The 14,522-nt window shown below is 30.6% G+C and overlaps 1 long non-coding RNA gene across 1 annotated transcript in view; it reads right to left on the reverse strand.

Annotated features, from left to right (window-relative positions):
- Positions 1-7,622: 7,622 nt before the first annotated feature.
- The window catches only part of LOC139425211 (uncharacterized), a 13,608-nt gene continuing 6,708 nt past the window's right edge, over positions 7,623-14,522 (reverse strand). Inside the window, exons 2-3 of the long non-coding RNA XR_011636485.1 lie at positions 13,416-13,610; positions 7,623-7,867 (exon numbers count right to left, since the gene is read on the reverse strand). This is a non-coding gene — a long non-coding RNA (uncharacterized lncRNA). The remainder of the gene's footprint in view (positions 7,868-13,415; positions 13,611-14,522) is intronic.

Genomic DNA, 14,522 nt, shown 5'->3' on the forward strand with positions numbered 1-14,522 from the left:
GATATAGTGAGAAAGTTGCCCAAACCAAACGTATTTCAAGGAACTAAGAGAACAATGACAAAACTGACTTTTGCTGTAGATTTCCTGTCATATAATGTTCATTAGTTATTGTAAATTAAGTTTTTGATTTAATGTCTTAAAAATAAATATACAACCAAAAGTTTTGTAAACTAAATAGCACTTAAAATAAAGTAATGTCTAATTAAAACCTTTTTCTTTAATTTTTTTATGCAATGTAGTGTATGTGTATATTAGTATATACTTTTCATTTATAAACTTTGATCTACTTTACTGTCTAACTTAATACTAAATATTGTCAGGCAATAAAATAAGTTTAAAAACTCAATATTGAATGAAATAAAATTATTTATTGTATTTTTCGTTAGTTGACCCAGTGTACCCCATTTGTTGACCCACTGTACCCCTTTATGGGGCACAGTGGGTCAACAAGTAGTACTCTAGAAAAATGTCTTTTTATTGTAAAAAAACATTTTGCTAAATTGTAATAAATTTAATTAGGAGAGCTAATACAAATTTCGCTGCTAAAAATTTTCATAGTACATTGCACATTTTTAAAAAAAAATGAATACTGTCTTGTAGTTTATCTAACACGAAACCAAACTTCACTGAACAAGTTTGAAATCTTTTTAAAATTGTCAATGATTAATTAAATTTAAATTAGTTAACAAAATCGGAGAATTTAATATATTCTAATTTTTTTTTTAATTTACTCTTTGTGTTTGGATGCAAAACACATGTTTTTCTTTGGATTTCTCAACTTCCTGATGTATTTGAATTATAAAATTAAAATTTCGAATTTTACTTGCAGTGTACAATCTCCGATATTTAAAAACTACAAATTTTTTTGATGGTAATATGCAAAACACGTATAATATTAAACTGGAGCAGTGTACTTTCCGCGTTTTCATAAATAATAAACATTTAAATATTTATTTCGATTTAGGATGATTCATAGTTTCTAAATTTTATAGTAGTTTAAGCCTACAATTTAATCTGTCATTTTTAAAAGGGGTCAATTTTAATTTGGATACATTGAATTTTGACTTTCACATAAATGTGATCATTTCAAAATTTCTTGCTGCAAAATAAAATTAACTTTTGTTAAACTCAAAATTTAATTTAGTTGAATAAAAATTTAAAAAGAGAAGTAACTTTCATTAAAAAAATTAAGTTGCATCATTTGGAAAAAAATATGTTGTTATGTTGTTAGATATGATGTTAGATATCTTTCAAAATTTCAGAAATTTTATTACATTAAGTTGAATCAACATTAAGGTTTGTTTAACATATGATATATATATTACTGCGATATATTACTTGGCCAATACCTTTTTTTTGAAGTTCCAATCATTTCTTTTTTTTTAATTTTCTTTCGATGAACTTTTAATTCAACAGTATTTAACTTCCTTCCAGAACGATGGGTCTTTATACTTCGCACCAATGGCAGCACATTTAAAAGAATTTGTTACAGGCATGATGTATTATAAAGTAAACAATTTATTTATAATTAGAAATGCAAAAAAGAATAATGGGAAAAGAAAAAAGAATTAAAACGTTTCGAAAAATATTTATGAAATACGTACTTATTTCTTCTTTTTTCTCATTTTAAAATATAAACGATAAAAGTTGTGGAAGTAGTTCCCTGAATTATAATTTTTAAGTATTTCTTTCGTAAAATGATTTTACAAATCCGAAATTTTTTTTTACACAATTGTGTTTTACACAGTTGTGTGTCAATTCTTGTGAACATATTTGTTTAACTATCAGTAAAAACAGTCCCTTTAATAATGTAACAAATAAACCAAAGTAATAAGCAAAGTAATAACTTTAGTCATTCATATTGTTACAAATTTAATTGAAAACTAATGAGCTTTTCTGAAATTAAGTTAATTTAAAAGAGACCAATAGGTAAACGTTAATTTTTTGTCTGATAAAATTTGAATTCTTTCGGCCAATTAGTCTTGATTTAAAAACTAGTATAATTATAGCAATCTATCTACATGCAGTTCTCAGGCACGAAATTTTGAATCTTAATTCATTAAAATATGATCATTGCTTTAAGAGTTGCACTTTTTAAAAAATATTTAAAATAAATAATGAAACGTATTAAAGGATATATCAGAAATATTTATTATGAAAAAATCATTTCATTTTATGAATTATAGATGATGACAGAAAGAATATTTCAAAGTATTCATGTCTAATGAAAACAAAAAAACTTTATAAAAAGAAAGCAATAAATAGTCTAAATAAGCAGAAGCTCGTTTCGTTTTACTCATGCTAATGCTGCCGAACTTAAGAAGAAAAGTAAATTGCGTGATTGGTTAAATTTTTGCCACGCCCTGAAAGTGAGTTATCTAGGAATGTCTGATTCCAAGGGAGTGTTCATGGTACGGTATTGAACGTTCATGGAACCAATCTTTCACAGTTTCACTTTCCAGCCGGGAATCTTCATCCCGGTAGCTCGTGGTAGGGCCCATGAGGAGGATCCGAAGTCATGCCATCACAATTTTGATCCTCTGTAGACGGGATAACTCCCCAGCTCGGTAGCCCGACGACCTGCACGCGAAGTCGCGCACTTTACAACAGAACAGTTTAACGAGGACCGATACCGTGCACCCTCGTTCTCTTCGCAGATCCAAGTGGTCACCCACTCGCACACTGATCTCATCGAGTGATGCTTGACTTCGGTGGGAACCATGTCTTAACGATCCGTCCTCTGCGGGGGCGAATGTTGAGTTGCTTTGGTAAATGTCCGAATATAAACTAGCTCTAGTTAAGTGCCACTGCCATGTAAACCCCTTCACTGATGTTGTTTTAAGGTTCACTGCCCGGTAGTCCGGATGTTTCTCTTAATATATTGAGAGCAGATATCAGAATATCGAATAAATGTAATAATATCAACAGATATCCGATTTGATATATCAAATCGGATCTTTCGAACATTCACCAAAGTGACTATATGATTATCAACATTCACCGCTGAAAGTCGACATTCTGTTAATTTCTGTCATTCAGGGTGACATATGCCGTCACATTTTATTCATGAAACAAAATCCACTCGTATAAGAAAATATGTCATAAAGTTGACAGAAATATTAATTGAATCAAACTTGTTAAGGATTCCTCATTGTAATTAAAAATTCCAATCATCGAGATGCCTGTTGGAAATATGCAAATTCAAATGATAATAAAAGCGAAATACTTTCGATATCAACCGAAAATGCTTCATACTGTATTCTCGAAGTTTAAATGTGTCCTATTTTTGTTTTTATAAACAGCATTAATATAAGTAAAGTTAAATTATAATAATAGTCAAACACTCTCGTTATTAATCATTCTTATTTTATTCACGAAGTTTATAAGTGTTCTATTTGTTTTTATTTACAGCATTATTATAAGTAAAGTTAAACAGCAATTAAAAGAGTGTTTGTCTTTTTTTTTCCTTTAGAAAATGATATATTTTACTTAATTAATAAATTTTATTAGCATAATTGTCATAATATCAATAAAATTTTAAATTTCAAACAATTATTACTTAATAAGGTAATTTCACGTATTTTTCAATTTACGTAAATTAGTGTTTGATTTGAATTAAATCTGATTTACATCGTAAATAAAAGCAAAAAAAAAAAAGGCCAAAGCAAATTCAGTATTAGAATAAAGATGAGAGTTTATAAACAAAAATAAAAGAAATTGAGAGTTCAATTACTTTCTCTACGTAGTGCACTATAGCAAATATTAATTGTTCTTACACTGCTGGACAATTGCTAAGGACGGTTAACACTATCATCCATAGCAACCACAAAATGAAAGGAAGCAAAATGTGGAAAATTAGAATAAGTGCGGGATATAGTAAGAAGAGGAATGCGTATGCAAATTTTTTTTTCCACGTCTGTTCATCACGTGATAGGGCTGATAAGAGCTTTAAAGGTTTTGACGCGTGTGGAGAGTTGTTGCTTCAAGTCAAAGTTTTACAAGCAAGATTTAGTTGACGAACTTGAAATTTTCGGCATGTCTTCCCGATATCACTTAGATGATTTTAAGCGTGGTTGAGTTATTCGAAAGATCGAAGAAGGGCGAAAAATATCAGATGTTGTTAGTGAGTTCGACATCGCTCACAGCGTTGTTTCACGGCTATGGAAATCATTTAAAATTATTGGAATGTGTAGCAGGCGGCACGGGGGAGGTCGTGTTGGAAGTACGACGCCTGCAGAAGACAGATACATCGTCCTATCAGCAAAAAGGAACAGGCGCTCCACAGCTCAGCAGGTGGCAAATCAGTTTCTTGCTGCCACAGGAAAGCAGATCTCCCGAAAAACTGTTGCCAGACGTTTGAGGAGAGGAGGACTATACGCCCGCCGACCTGTCGTGTGTGTTCCATTGACCAGACAGCACCGTACTGCCCGTTTGCAATGGTGTCGCGAGCATCACAATTGGACTGAACAGTACTGGGCATGCGTACCATTCTCAGATGAGAGTAGGTTCAGTCTGTCATCGGATTGTAGACGCCAACTGATCTGGCACGAGAGTGGTACAGGTTATCGTCCAGAAAATATCCTGGAAAGGGACCGATATCCGACATACAATGTCATGGTGTGGGCCGACATCATGATCAATGGTCGCACGCTCCTACATGTGGTTGCGAATGGGACTATGACGGGCCAACGATACATTGATAAAGTTCTACTTCCTCATGTTCGTCTTTTCCGTGGTGCTGTCGGTGATAAATTTGTTTTTTTATGGACGACAACGCAACATGTCATCGAACACTCGCTGTTCAGGATTATCTAGACAGCGAGAGTATTCAACGCCTCGTATGGCCATCGTGTTCTCCAGATCTAAACCCCATTCAAAATGTTTAGGATGCTTTGGGGAGTCAACTTGCTGGTCGAAACTATCCTCCGACAAACAAGAACATCCTCATCCATTAACTGACAGAGGAATGGGATAAATTCCCTCAACAGATGCTGGATAATGTTGTGCAAAGTATGATACGGCATGTAGAATGTTGCATCACACTCCACGGTGGACATATCCCGTACTGACACCTTTCTTAAAGTTGCCTGCTGACATTTAGATGCATTGTTCCATTTTTCCGTACGCAGCATCAAATGGAAATTATTTTTCTTTCAGATGTTTCATAGCTTTTGTACTTTCCAGAACAATGAATGTTCTTTATTCTAATGTCTGAACAGTGTGGCAACTATATTTTATCCTACTAGGCCTCATGTCTCACTTAATGTTATGCTACATAGCAATTTGTGATCCGTCCTTAGCAATTGTCCAGCAGTGTATTTAAAATCAATTGTAGCATTTGAACCACATTATACTGAAATAGTCTATGCGTAGCCTACTGTTTTAAAAAACAAGAAAATTATTGAAAAATACAATACAACTCGTATGAAACTCATTTGAAAAAATTCCGAAATTATACTTTTAAACATGAGAGTTGTGGAGGTAATAAATTAAAGAAACTGAAATTATTCTAGTTTTATTGGTCTTTCTGTATAGGATTTCATAATGTTGTTCAACACTCATTTATTGCTTATTTCATTTTTTTTTATCCCACTCTGTCAGAGGAACGGATTTGTGACGTCGTTCATTCTGATCCACCTTTTTCTTTTCTTCAATTAATAGTTATTAAACTATTATTTTTTTCGCATCTTCTTTAAAATGCTGATGTTGTAAATATGATATTATTATGGTTTGCGACTATCGAATCCGGTCTGGTATATAAATTTCTTCACAAAATGTAAGCATTTTATAAAATAATTCGTTATACAGTTTCAAGATGTGAAGGGAAAAAAATGAATCATAACAAATGGTTAAACATTTGGCTCAGAATTTTGAAATGTGGCCAATACTTTTGATATTCGGTTGATTCAGTGCATATGAAGTCCTTAGTGCTGCCTCTTAAGGAGTTCATCCCAAATGAAAACCATTCACTTATGTCAGTCAGATACTACCGAAAATGCAAAAAAAATCAGCATTTTTTAAAATTTCATTCATCAATACAAGGAACTAAAACAAAACATAATACACGAGTTCTAAGTTGACATTTTAATTTTTTTTACGTGTAAATAATATTGCATTTAGCATCAGTTTACTATCTCAAGTTGTTTCAGGGCAAATGAAAAAAGTTAAATATGAGTACTTGTATAGGTTCGCATCTTCATCACCTGCATGACTCATTTTTATGACTCTCTTTTTTCTGCGTCAATTTGACCACCAATCGTGTGTATACAATTGTACAAAACGCGTCCACACACAGCAAAACTTCCAAACCACAGCCTTTAATTATTATTATTTTTTGCTTTGCTTTCGGGCCGAATAAAAACGGGATAGAACAAAACGTATTGACGCATTCCGAGTTAACTCGGGATAGTAAATATTTACAATCGTATACCCGAGTTAACTCGGAGTAGTCAGGGAAGCGGTTAAGGTAAAAGAAAAGAAATTATGTTTTTCTAATTTAAAAGAATAATATTTTGGAAGATTAATTGAGAAGATATGAATGAAGGTAAAAAGTGGGAACCTTTTTGTGAAATCCATACCTACCATTTTGAATCCAAATACAAGATGTGTTGATGTGACTGAGCATATTTGGGATTTCCAAGGGCATTGCATTTAACATTTATGCGAAATGCCTCTCAGAAATCCCAATTAGGCTGCAGTTCCATTCTTTTTTAGAAGGACATCTTTCTTTTGGAGAATTCAGTTTTCTTTTTTATATAATTATTTTGTTTCCAAAAATGCTTTTTTTTTTTCAAAATCTTTTTTCAGGCTTAAATGTATTTTTCTATAATTCATAACAGGGAAAACCTGGAAAATACACGGAATTTCAAAATCACCTAAAATAACAGGGGAAATGCAGCGAATTTTGATTGTTTTTTCTTTACATACAGGGAATTTTGTTTCTTCATAAATAATGGTGACCTCTCAAAGCGTCATTTATGAGATATTTAAAGATGATTTTTCAACTATACTGAACTATTTCATTCACTCATAACATTATGTAAGTATGTTCAGCTGTATAAATAAGTACAGGAAAAGCACAGGGAATTTTTTTTCCTCCAGATTTGAGACGCAACCCTGTATAAGTAAAATCCGCCTCTGATGTTTTGCACTTCTGTAGGACATTTTCTTCAGTGATAGTGTTCTGAAAAATGGATCGATCAAAAAAAAAAAATTCAAAAAATCAAAATCAACGATAAAGTTGTGATCCTCTTATGACGATCACTGGTTACCCACGGGTCAAATGCCTTTTCTTTCAGGATGTTAAATGCCACACCATTTCAAATCCACTGGGTTGCAGAAAACTGCCTCCGTGGATGTTTGTCGTCGGATTGGTTTTCATATCCTTCCCCTATGTACGTGTTTCACAAAATACTTTTACCTTCTTCAGTATTCATATTTATATTAGTAGAAAAATGTTTATATTTCTTTCCCTACAATTTGAAGAGAAATGTAAATAGACTTGAAATTAACAAATAATCTTTGAATTTAAGGAAACATTTAGCGAATTTTTTTGAAAAAATTTATATTTTTCATTTTATACGTGAATTCTGTATGAAATAATTTTTTTTTAATGTTCTCTGTCTAAATATGAACGATCCCTGCAAGTTACAGCAATGTAACACTAAAAAAGAGTCCACTGTAGCTTCATGGTTTTCAAGCTTTAGTGGTAACACACAATATTAAAATTGAGGACTTACGAAATCCGTTGTCTTTATTGGGGTAGTGTGAGAGCGGCACTCGGGACTTAACAGGCCAGTAGACAATTTCTGAAGTCAGTCCATCAGTCCAGCTAAATCCCGGGTGCAGTCTTCCATTTCAGAGATACCTAGAGAAGAAGAAAAAGTTTTTACTTGGAGTATTAATATTTTGAAATAGTTTCTGTTCAACAATAAAATCAATTAAATAATGACAACTCAGTAGCAGTTACATTCGTTTTCCATATTATTAGATGCACTCTAAGATTCTATGTAAAATCTTAATTATCATACTATACAGCTGTATTACTGTATACTATACAGCTGTATTGGTTTTACTCGGATGAAACCAGTTTGCACTTGTCTACTATCGTGTATCAATGGCTTAACATTGAAATGCAATACGCTAAAAATAAATACAAATATATAGGTATATAAGAAATTTCCCGAATAAAAACTCATTACATGTATGTCTAAATATAAAAGTACTGCCTTTAAACTCGTGCAAAACGTGTCATTATTAAAACATTACAGTGCGTCCAATTATTGGGTCTAATTATTATAATATAATACCTGATATAATAAATATTCTATATTTATATTATATACCGTCTCATTTATATTATAAATCGTCTAATTTAACCTATTGATACATGAAAGTAAACAAGTTCAAACAGTAACATAAAAACAATAAAGCTGTATAGAGCAGTGGTTCTTAACCTTTTTAAGCCGTGACCCAAATTTGAGAAATATGTTCATGTCGCGACCCAAAAAAAAAGTCAAAATTGGGCTGAGTAAGCCACAATGACTTCTTCTAGGAGGTGTTGGTATTACTTATTATTTGGTGTATTACTAACTTTTTTGGTTCGACTCAGCGCGACCCAAGAAATATGCTTCGCGACCCAATTTTGGGTCGCGACCCATAGGTTAAGAACCGCTGGTATAGAGTATCACCTGATAATTAAGATTTTACATAGAATCTTATGGTGAGTCTAATAATTTGGCCGGAGATTGTAATAGGTTTGAATAATCGAAAGATTTGGATTTTCGGCCAAATATCTTTTTATATTAAATTCATAGTTCACCCAGAAAATTATTTTTGAGCACTAAAGCTAAGAAGTGAGCACAAAAGTTAGGAAAAGCTTCACCTCAATATTATTGAAGACCCAAAATACCTAATTAAAGAAGTCACGATGCAAATTTTAATGAATATTTGCATGAGGAAATATTAACTAATTGACACTGATTATTCTTTAATGTAACGGTACCATTAAAATGTCCCAGATAGCATTCTGTTATGAGTTGTTTTCTTAAAAGAAATTTGCTGGAAAAAATAATTTTTTTATTTGTCAAAAAGTAACTCTAAAATAATAGCTTACTATCGGCAATCCAGTATAGTTTATTATTTTTTTGCAATGAAATTTTCAAAGTAATCTCATGTACATGTATAGTGCAATAAAAATATCTTGATTTTTTTCTTTATGCCATTAAGTGGTCTGAAATTTATTTATGAAGAAAATGCAACATTAAATAAAGTGAAATGCAATGAAAATAATGCCAATCAATTGCGCATTTTTTTTTGTCAGCATTGTTTTTTGATAAATCAAATATTTGATAAGTCAAATATTTGATAATAAATCAAAAATTTGATGAACGAGAAATTTTGATAATACATTTTGAAAATAAATCAAAAATGAATAAAATCGTGATAGAATACAGATTTGTTAACAGAAAAAATTCTAAAGACTAACTAATAAGTAAATTATAAAACTTAAGACAAGCACTTCATTTTCATTGCTTGCAATAAGCATGATATGTGTTAAGTAAAAAAAAAGTTTCTTTTCGTTTTAAGTGTTTAATAATGACATCTTTTAACTCATTCTACAAATAATCAGAAAAGAAATTTGATAATGTATTTTATTTTAAACATCTTTAGAGCATTTTGCTTTCATCAGTTTATTTTAATAAATATTTTTCGAAAGCTATGATATTTAAACATTTAAAAATGACATTATTTACGTTTATTCAAAGAAATTCAGATTTCCATTAGTATTTAAACTTAAAAGTCGAAAAGTTTTAAGAGAAAATTTAATATTTTTTCAAATGTTTCCTTTCAAATTAAAGTTATTTATATAAATAATAAAAAAATTTACCTTTTGTAAAAAAAAATAAATTTTTTTTTGATTTTATGAAACCGTGGTTTAAACAACATTTGGTTTAAACCAGATAAGTCTGTGAAAAAGTGTTTCAATTGACACATTATGAAGTAATACAATACATTTCTTATTTTCTTTCGTTTTTTTTTTCTTCCTGAAATTCTTTTCTATTTTAAGTTTTGCATTTTTACTTATTTACATATAACGTTTGAGTATAAATATTACAAAGTTCATAAGGAACGAATCTATTTGTCTTTTTTGTCGCAAGCAGTTGACGACGTTTGTAAAAATGATGGAATGCTGAAAAAGTGTTCCAAAGTAGTCAATTATAGAGTAAGACTGAAATTTTCACATAAAAGCCACATAATGTTTGAATTAAAATACAACCCAGTTCATAAAGAACGAAAAGTGCAGCCGTTTAAGTAAAGGAAATACTTTAGCGTAAAACTAACAGTGTGATAAGAATCAAAACTCCATGCTTGAAAGATGAGAGACAGGTTCCGCTGATTCATCATCCAGACTACAATAAAATATCATAAAAATCTAATCGTAGTTTGTTCTCCAGAGAAATTAAGTGATTGATATTCTGATGGCATCGCATTCAACACTGGGACATGCATCATGAATGGGCATTTTCACCCAAAGTTAAAGTTAGACGATTTTGATCTGAACTAAAGCGCACGAGATTTGTGTGAGTGCGTACAATCCAGAAATTATTACACTTTGAGGGTGCACAATCTGAGGCTTTTGATGTGCGGTTCGCTTCAGCACATGAGCATAATAATAATAAAAAAATGACTACTACAATTTTTTTATTTTTTGAAAATAAAAAATATCGGAAATTTTGAATTGCACTTCAAGAAGGGCCGGGACAGCCTGGTGGGTAGGGGCCAAGAAGTCGTGGGTTCGATCCCTGCCGGCCGAAGACTCTCCATGCAGCAAATGGGGACTGATGCATAGCCACCGAGAGTCAAGGCCTCTCAGTAGATTTGTGACGTCATCCTATGATAGCGAAGCATAATATAAAGCGGTATTTGTATTAAGCAGGGGCTCTAGTATTAAGAGAAAACTATAATAAATAGTTCAAACTTTTGAGAGACGTAATATACTTTTGCTTTAGCTAATCTAATAGCACTGCATTTTTCTTTTTAAGAGGTGAATTTTTAGCTTTTTAAGTTATTTATAAAGTTATAACTCAATAAAATGAGCATGTAGGACTGCTTGATGCCTTTCAATGGAAATGAAGAAATGAAATTTAATAAGAAATTTTTTACTTTTAATTTTTGAATCTTGATTCAACATAACTAATTTTAATATCAAAAGAATCAACCTTATTTAAATGTATAACTTATTATTTTCTAATGTGTCATTAAATATTAGATTTAATCACATATTTGAAAATAAGAAATGATGCATGAGGAAACGAACAAATAAAAATATGTTACATCATGGCAGAAAAGAGACAAGGAAGGAAACAGTAGTTTTTTTGGCACATTCAGTAAAATTTTTATTTTAAAATACGCTCTAAAGAATTCTTTCAAAATCTTATGATATTCATTCAAATTCCAAGTGGAAATAATATAAACATAAATACTGCAAGTAAATGACGCGTATAATATTCAAATAGTACAAAATAATTTTGCTAAGTAATAGTTATAAAGTAATAATAATAAAAAAATTATAAGTAATTTAGCAAAGTATTCCGATCATTAAGATTGTAAAACTTTAAAATACTATTTATTATTTTTAAAAGTAAATATATCTTTATTTACTATAAAAAAAATAAAGTATTTTCAAATCTTAAGCGTTTCTAAAATGTAATAAATTCATTGATGACAATCTTTCTTATAAGATTTGTTAAAAAAATATCCCAAAATAGAGATTGCTCTAGAAAATAAATAGTATAATATAGTATTATTCGTATAATATTCTGAGAAGAAATTGTTCTGTCATTAAAAAAAATTATTCACTGAAAAAGGCAAGAAAATATTGAATATTATTTATAAACTGCATTTGAAATTGTCGACAAGCTTTTGTTAAGTTATAATTAAAAAAAAAATTAGGCTGAAGGAAATATAAAAGAATTGATTAAAGTCATTTTTCCTGTCCCTCAATAATCTCATTCATTAATATATTTTATGTGAGATACATTTCAATGAATATTCTTATGAGTCCCCCTTGCTGTCAGGCTAACCGTGGGATGCTCTCGTGCTATCCATGTAACGCAAATGCGGGTCAGCTCCATCAAAAAATCCTCCACGAAGGCAAAATTTCTCTCACTACTCGATCCAGGAGTTTCCTTGTCTTCTGGATTGGGTTCAAAATGACAAGGCAACGGAGTTGAACATGAGAAGTCGCAAACACATAAAAATTGGGTCGGCTGTTCAACGACACTTTTTATTTTTGGTTATTTTGATTCCTTTAGACGTGTTTTTAAGAATCCTTCATTTTAAGCCGGTTCCGGGGCCTTCCATGGAGATCTTTGGGCTTTTGTGATAACCTTTGATTTCGAAATTTTATATTGGTTTTCTTTTGGAATTATTAAGATTAAAAATCTCATCTATCTGTTCTTTCATTTATCCGCATTTGTTTACTTTTCCTTTACAATACTTGATTTAAATTGTCACGTCCTTTCGATATTGTGTAGCAATCTTTATTAGTTTTACACTACTATAATTTTGCTTCTCCCATATTCCGAGTCATTTTAAGATATGTCGAGAATTTCTCGCACACCATTAGTCTTTTATCCGAGCAAAAAATACATTTTTATAATCATTTATTATTGTTTTGTATCATTTTCTTCAATAATAATAGAAACAATTTTTAATTGCAAGGTATACAAATTTTCACGCAATTTTAAAGAATGTCATTCTGTAAGGCAAAATTTGAACGAAATCGGTCCTAGAGTTCCCGAGAAATTGAATTTAAAAAAATGTTGTATTTTTAAAACTAATTATTATATTATTATTATTAATACAAAATAGGTAGTTTTGGGGAGGATTTGGTGGACAAAACCCCCTCCGAAATTATACATTACTCGATTAATTAACTATTGTAATTGAGATAATTGTATGTAGATACAAAAAATTTTTCATTATTAATTATTATAGATATATTAGAAGGAGGTAACCCCTCTCGAATAAAACTACTGGTTACAATTCCCTTTTTAATTTTCTGCGATGGAAAGTATTAAAAGTTTCAATTGTCACGTATAATTCTTAATTCAAAGCTAGTCATTGTAGAACGTAATAATAGAAATAGAATTGTGAATCATTTGTGCACGTGCGTGGAACAAGTTCAAAAATTCAAAGATAAAATCGAAATTATTCATGGAATTCTTTTATCGCTCTCAAAGATATGAGATCTCTACCATGGAATTTTTACCCAACAGCTTTTGTTCTGTACAATGTTAGTGATTTTGTTCCAAATTATGATACACAACAAGCAGATGTGTGTGTGTGTGTGTTTTTTTTTAAAAAAAAGCAAACAGCTACTGTTTTAATAATTAAAAGAAGAACCATACTTATTTTTCTCAGATTTGAAAGCTGAACCAAGGAGTAGCCTTTTCTTATTTCTATTCACCGATAATGAATATTATTTTGACATGCATGGATGAACTTCTAAAACCTTATTTCTTGCCGACAGATAGACTTAATTTCCTGTAGATTAAGATAAGGTGGCTTCCAGTGTTTTTCAGATCGGAATGCCATCGTTCAATCTGTAAAGAAAGAATGTTTTTTATGAGCGAGGAATGACAAAAGTATGCGACAGCTTGAAATTGGATAACTTCTCTTTAATTTTATTTGACATTTTGTGTGCATCCTATTTCTTATGGTATTCCATTCTTTGAAAGAAATACAGTGTGCTTAATATATACACAATACAGACAAAGCATATTTAAAAAGGATTTTTTTTCCACCGGTTAAGTTTCATTTGGTTTAAAAGACTTTTTGCAGCAAAATTAAAAAATTCTTTCATACAAATAATGTATTTGGATTAAATAATTTGTTTCTGAAAACAAACATCGCTTTGAAAACACGAATGATTCGTAAACATATAAATCTATTCTTAAAACATGTTCATATTTCAAAAAATAATAGAATAGACGATTTTTTAACGTCTTAGACATGAGATTATTTTAAAAATTAGCTAAAGATGTATTGTTTTAGTTGGTTACTCTTTGAGACATGTCAACAACACATTTTAATTTTCTTTCTTAATATTTATTATGACAATCAAACCCCGCTATAGCGAACCTTCAAGGGACCGGTTCACTATAACCGGGAGTTCACTCTACAAACAATTTTTCCGAACTGTTCCCTTTTATGACACATTATTTAAATAAACGACCCATAAAAAGAAAAATGATTTAAAAAATATATAATTTTTTTTTATGACTCTTTGTCTTGGGTACAAAAAATTGAGGGATGGGAAAACTGAGGAAGCAAACAAGAAAAAAGTGCTTATGGCTACATTCCACTCAAAAATGGTTTTAAAAATCGGTAGATATATTTTAGGTAGAAATTTCGAAATTATCGAAAAATGAAGAAAAAAATCAGGCGAAGACAGAAAAAAAATTATTAATATCCAATTACCTCTCTTCTTTTTGTTTACTCTATCCACAATATAT

Source organism: Parasteatoda tepidariorum, chromosome 3 (assembly GCF_043381705.1).
Source record: "Parasteatoda tepidariorum isolate YZ-2023 chromosome 3, CAS_Ptep_4.0, whole genome shotgun sequence".
Classification (NCBI taxonomy): Eukaryota; Metazoa; Arthropoda; class Arachnida; order Araneae; family Theridiidae; genus Parasteatoda; species Parasteatoda tepidariorum.